Here is a 6000-nt window from a genome sequence, read left to right on the forward strand (position 1 = left end):
TGCCTGGTAACCACCATTCCATGGCCTGTGGATCAAGGGGTTATTTTGACTTTCAAGCCTTACTATTTAAGAAATACATTTCTTCAGGCTAAAACTGCCACAGAGAGTAATTCTCTGACGGATCTTGGCAAAGTAAATTGAAAATATTCTGGAAAGGATTCATCATTCTAGATGCTGTTAAGTGCATGTGTGATTCACGGGGAAGAGGTCAGCATTAACAGGAGTTTGGAAGAAGTTGATTCCAGTCCTTAGGGACGACTTTGAGGGGTTCAAGACTTCAGTGGGGGAAGTGACTGCAGATGTGGTGGAAATAGCAAGAGAACTAGAATTACAAGTGGAGACTGAAGATGTGACTGAATGCTGTAATCTCATGACAAAACTTGAATGGATAAGGAGTTGCTTATGGATGGGCAAAGAAAGTTCTTCCTTGAGATGGAATTACTTCTCTTGAAGATGCTGTGAAGATTGTTGAAATGACAACAAAGGATTTAGAATATTACATAAACTTAATTGTTAAAGCAGTGTCAGGGGTTGAGAGGTTTGACTCCAATTTTGAAAAACGTTCCACTGTGGGTAAAATGGTTATCAAACAGCTTCACATGCTGTTCAGAGAAGTCGTTCGTGAAAGGAGGAGTCAGTTGATGGGGCAGACTTCACTGTTGTCTGATTTTGAGAAAATGCCACAGCCACCCCAGCCTTCAGCAACCAGCACCCTGATGGGTCAGCAGCCGTCTGCATGGAGGCCAGACCCTCCACCTGCAGAAAGATTATGCCTCACTGAAGGCTCAGATGATGGTGAGCAATTTTTTAGTGATAAAGTATTTTTAAATTAAGGAATGTCCACTGGTTTTTTTTTTTTTTGGACATAGTGCTATTGTGTATTTACTAGACTAAAATGTAAATATAACTTTTGTATGCGCTGGGAAACTGAACATTCTGTGTGACTGGCTTTATTGCAATATTCACTTTATTGCAGTGGTCTGGAACGGAACCTGAGGTATCTCCAGGGTTCACCTGTACAGACTTACTGATTACGTGGTAGGGCTTTACAAAGCTCTTTATTAACAGTCCCAGAAAAATTGCTCCCCCTGACGCTAGAGAGAGAGATTTGAAATCCCCAGCTTGGGGCATGAAATCTGGTAGTATTTCTCCTACTGTAGAGCCAGAGCTTTCTGGCAAGGAAAGACCAGTCTATCCTGAGAATAAGCAAATAGTGACCAGGGCATATTTAAAACCCATAGCAGTGTGTACTTGTATGAAATCCATTTGGACATGTTCAAAGAGGACCTGCATTGGGGGCTTTTGTCTGCGTTCAACCTTTACAGTTTTTCCAGGGAAATGCTAGTGACATGAAACAGGCACCAGCAAGTTTGGTAAAGTTCCGCTACTGTGATGGGTAAGGGGTGCCCAGATCCTGGTAAACATTATTTTGGGGTGTGTCTGTGAGGGTATTTCTGGAAGAGATTTTGGCATTTGAATCAGTAGACGGAATAAAGAAGACCCACCCTTACCAATTTGGGTGGACAGCATCAAGTAAGCTGAGGGCCCAAACAGAAAAAGGCTGAGAGGGTAGATTTACTCTCCTCTTACCCTTGGACACCAGAGCTTCTGGTTTTTGGGGTTTTGGACTCGGACTGAATTTTATCACTGGCTTTCCTGTTTTGCCAGCTAGCAGACAGCAGATTGCTGGACTTTGTGGCCTTCATAACCATGTGATCCAATTCCTATAGTAAATCTCTTCATATATACACATACATATATATGTATACACACACATATATTCCTTCTTTATGGACCTGCTGCACATATAGTAGGTTTGTGTCACAGCTAAAGAACATCAAATTTAAGAAATCCCAGCCTTTTTTATATTGAAGTATAGTTGATTTATAATGTTATATTAGTTTCAGGTCTATAACATAGCGATTTAGTATTCTTATAGATTATACTTTAAAGTTATTATAAGATATTGGCTATATTTCCTGTGCTGTACATTATGTCTTTGTATCTCACACACACACACACACACACACACACACCCCCAGTAGTTTGTATTTCTTAACCCCTTCCCTTAACTTGCTCCTTCCCCCACCTCCTTCCCACCGGCAACCACTAGTTTGTTCTCTGTGTCTGTATGTTTCTCTTTTGTTAAATTCGTTCGTGTATTTTCTTTTTTTAGAATTCATATACAAGTGAGATCATACAGTATTTGTCTTCCTCTGTGTGACTTACCTCACGACACACAATACCCTCTAGGTCCATCCATGTTATTGCAAAAGGCAAAATTTCGTTCTTTTTCATGACAGTAAATACTCCATTGTGTGTATGTGTGTACATATATATATTTATGTATTTATACACCACATTTTCTACATCCATTCATCTGTTGATGGCCAGTTGGGTTGCTCACATATCCTGGCTATTGTAAATAGTGTTTTCTGGTTGTATTTTGAGTCCTTCTATGTTATTTTCTTCTTTTAGTCTCTTCCCTTGTGGTTTGATGATTTTCTTCATTGTTACGTTTCTGTTCCTTTCTTTCTAGTTTTTTGTCTCTATTGTAGGTTTTTGATTTGTTGTTACCATTGGAGTTCATATGTGTTGACCTATATAACTATAGCTACTTGTTTTAAGCTGATAGATATTTAAGTTCAAACACATTCTAAAAGCTCTACGTTTTTGCTATGCCCCCATTTTGTGTTTTTTATGTCATATGTTTACATCTTCATGTTTATCCCTTAACTGTTGTAGTTCTAGTTGATTTTACAGTTTTTGTCTTTTAACTTTCATACTAGCTTATTTAAGTGGTTGATCCACAGCTTTTACTATATATTTGCCAATAGTAGTGGGATTTTTTTCCCTTCCTATACTTTATTTCATATTGTAGCCTTTTCTTTTTCACTTAAAGAAGACCCTTTAACACTTCATGTAAGCTCAGTTTAATATAGATGAACTCTTTTAGTTTTTACTTGTCTGAGAAGGTCTTTATCTTTCCTTCAATTCCAAATGATAACCTTGCTGGGTAGAGTATCCTAGGTTACAGGTGTTTTTCCTTTAGCACTTTAAATATATGCCACTCCCTTCTGGCCTGCAAAGTTTCTGCAGAAAAATTAGCTGATAGCCTTATGGGAGTTCCCTTGTACGTGACTCTGTTTTTCTCTTGCCGCCTTTAGAATTCTTTCTTTAACTTGTGCTGTTTTAATTATGATGTATCTTGGTGTGGGTGCCTTTGAGTTCATTTTGTTTGGGACTTTCTGTGCTTCCTGTACATGGATATCTCTTTCCTTCAGGTTTGGGAAATTTTGAACCGTAATTTAATCAAATAGATTTTCAACTCCCTTTCTCTTCTCCTTCTGGGACCCATATAATGCAAATGTTAGTATGCCTGATTTGTCACAGAGGTCCCTTAATCTGTACTCATTTTTAAAATGTGTTTTTCTTTTTGCTGTTCTGATTAGGTGATTTCCATTATTCTATCTTCTGGTCGCTTATGTGTTTATCATCTAACCTGCTGTTAATTCCCTCTAGTGTATTTTTCATTTCAGTTATTGTATTCTTTAGCTCTGACTGGTTCTTTTTATATTTCCTAGTTCTTTGTTAAAATTCTTACTGTGTTCATCTATTCTTTTCTCAAGTTCAGTTATCATTCTTATTACGATTGCTTGGAACATTTTATTAGGGAAATTAGCTGTTTCATCAGCGTTTTTTTCCCCCAGGTTTTTTTCCTTGTTCTTTTGCTTGAAACATATTCCTCTATCTTCTCATTTTGTTTAACTTTCTCTGTCTATAAAATTAGGTAAAACAGTTACATATCCCAGTCTTCTTTTTTTTTTAAAATTAATTTATTTATTGGCTGTGTTGGGTCTTCGTTGCTGCACACAGACTTCCTCTAGTTGCGGTGAGCAGGGCTACTCTTCATTGTGGTGTGCGGGCTCCTCATTGCCGTGGCTTCTCTTGTTGTGGAGCACAGGCTCTAGGCATGCTGCAGTAGTTGTGGCACACGGGCCCAATAGTTGTGGCACATGGGCTTAGTTGCTCCACGGCATGTGGGATCTTCCTGGAGCAGGAATCGAACCCATATGCCCTGCACTGGCAGGTGGATTCTTAACCACTGCACCACCTAGGAAGCCCCATAGCCCAGTCTCAGTGGCATGTCCCTGTGTGGGAGCCTTCCTGTGTAGCCTGCATGTGCCCAGTGGCTTTGGTGGGAGAGCTGGATCTGAACACGGGCTGCATCTCCCCCCAGGGTGTGCTGGCACCCACAGTCGTGGGGGGGGGCGGGTAGGGCTAGAGTTGGAGGGGCTAGAGCCAGAGCCAGGTGCACGCTGGTTTCTGCCGGGCTCAGTGGCCATCACCACCCTGCTGGGGGTGGGGTGGGGGGTGGGGTGGCAGTTCGGGGCCTGAGGGTCTGGAGCAGGAGCCCTGGGGGAGCGGGGCTTCTCCCAGGTGTGATGGCAGTTTCTGCCTTAGTTAGGGGTGTGACCGCGGCGGCACTGCTGTGCTGGTCCCACCTTTGCCCCCGGGTGCGTGCCTTGGTTAGAAGCCGGGTTGGGGCTGGAGGGGTCGACACGAGGCTACGGAGCTGGTTTCACTCCCTCCCAGCTGTGTGCACCGATGCGCGCGCTGCCCGTGGCCGCCTCCGTCCTGGTCAGAGGCGGGGCCGCGGCCGAGCCGGCTTCATTCCCTTCAAGGGTACGCACTCCCCTCCGCAGCCTCCACCTTCGTGGGGAGCAGCCCTGGAGCAAGAGGGGCTGGCGCCGGAGCCTGGAGTGAGCTGCAGGAAACGCTAGGGGGGTCCTGGGACTCCGGCCAGAGCCCCAGGCAGTTGTCAGCCTGTGGCTTCCACACTGTGACGCTGAGGAAGCAGGTCTGTGCACGTGCTGTTCAAGAGTGGAGTCTTGGTCTCTTACAGCCCTCCGGCAAGCCCCATTCATTTTCAGACTAAGTAAGGGGGCTCGTCTTCCTGGTGTCGGACCCCATGGCTGGGGTGCTCCTTGCCCCCCAGGGAGGATCCCTGAGCCTGTGATATCTCCCTCCTCTTCTGTGTCCCCTACTAAAGGTGTGGGTCCCTACCAGACCGCGTCTCCCTTCCTGTCAGACTCCACGTGGATCTTTCTTTACAGTCTTGGTTGTAGGAAAGCTGTCCTGCTAGTCCCCAGGTTGATTTCAGCAAGTCATTCTATGTGTAACTGTACGAGGGTGAGTCAAAAATTACCCACACTCCAGTTATATTAAAACTTCTGTAAATTCTACAGGCAGCGTGCGGATAATTTTTGACTCACCCTTGTAGTTTGGAGGTGTTCTCCTACTCTGCCGTCCTGATCTCTCTCCTATAACTATACATATCCTATTGATTCTCTTTCTTTGCAGAACCCTAATACATGAACCAATGTTGGTTCGCTACTGGATTCAGGTTTTTGCTTCATGTTTGGCCTGTTGAGAGTTTCTCCTTAAATGCCCAGCCATGAATTTAAAGAGCTTAAAAAAACATTTTATCCAGAACTTTTAGGTGTCTGTCCCAGGAGTTTTTCTTGTTATCCATGACACTAAATTGCCTAAGACAGAAGTGCTTTCCTACTCTTTTTGGACTTGTGGGTTGACACTTAAAAAAAAAAATCTCTTTACCATTACTTTAGCAGTGTTTTGAGAAGATTAAAGATTAACAAAAACGTTTTATTGCTGAAGATCGTTTAACTGTTACATTCGGGGCCTTCTTTATGCTGAAGCATAGGGGTGATGTCACAAACACAGAACTGAGTTTAAATTTATAGGTGTATCCTGAAATTAAGTGTGATGCATTTGTTCTTTTTATTGTCAGGTATTGTTGTTAAATCAGTTGCGTTTGACAGATGTGTGTGTGTATCTAAGGGTATGTTCCTGCATCATTTGACCCAGGCTGTGCTAACTGATAGTTTCCAATCATAAATTCTACTCATTTTAGTGAAACTTTAAAATGATATCAAACATATCACAAAGTTATAGATGTGACTTTTATTTCTGGATAGA

The sequence above is a fragment of the Hippopotamus amphibius genome, chromosome 2 (assembly GCF_030028045.1).
Source record: "Hippopotamus amphibius kiboko isolate mHipAmp2 chromosome 2, mHipAmp2.hap2, whole genome shotgun sequence".
Taxonomy (NCBI): domain Eukaryota; kingdom Metazoa; phylum Chordata; class Mammalia; order Artiodactyla; family Hippopotamidae; genus Hippopotamus; species Hippopotamus amphibius.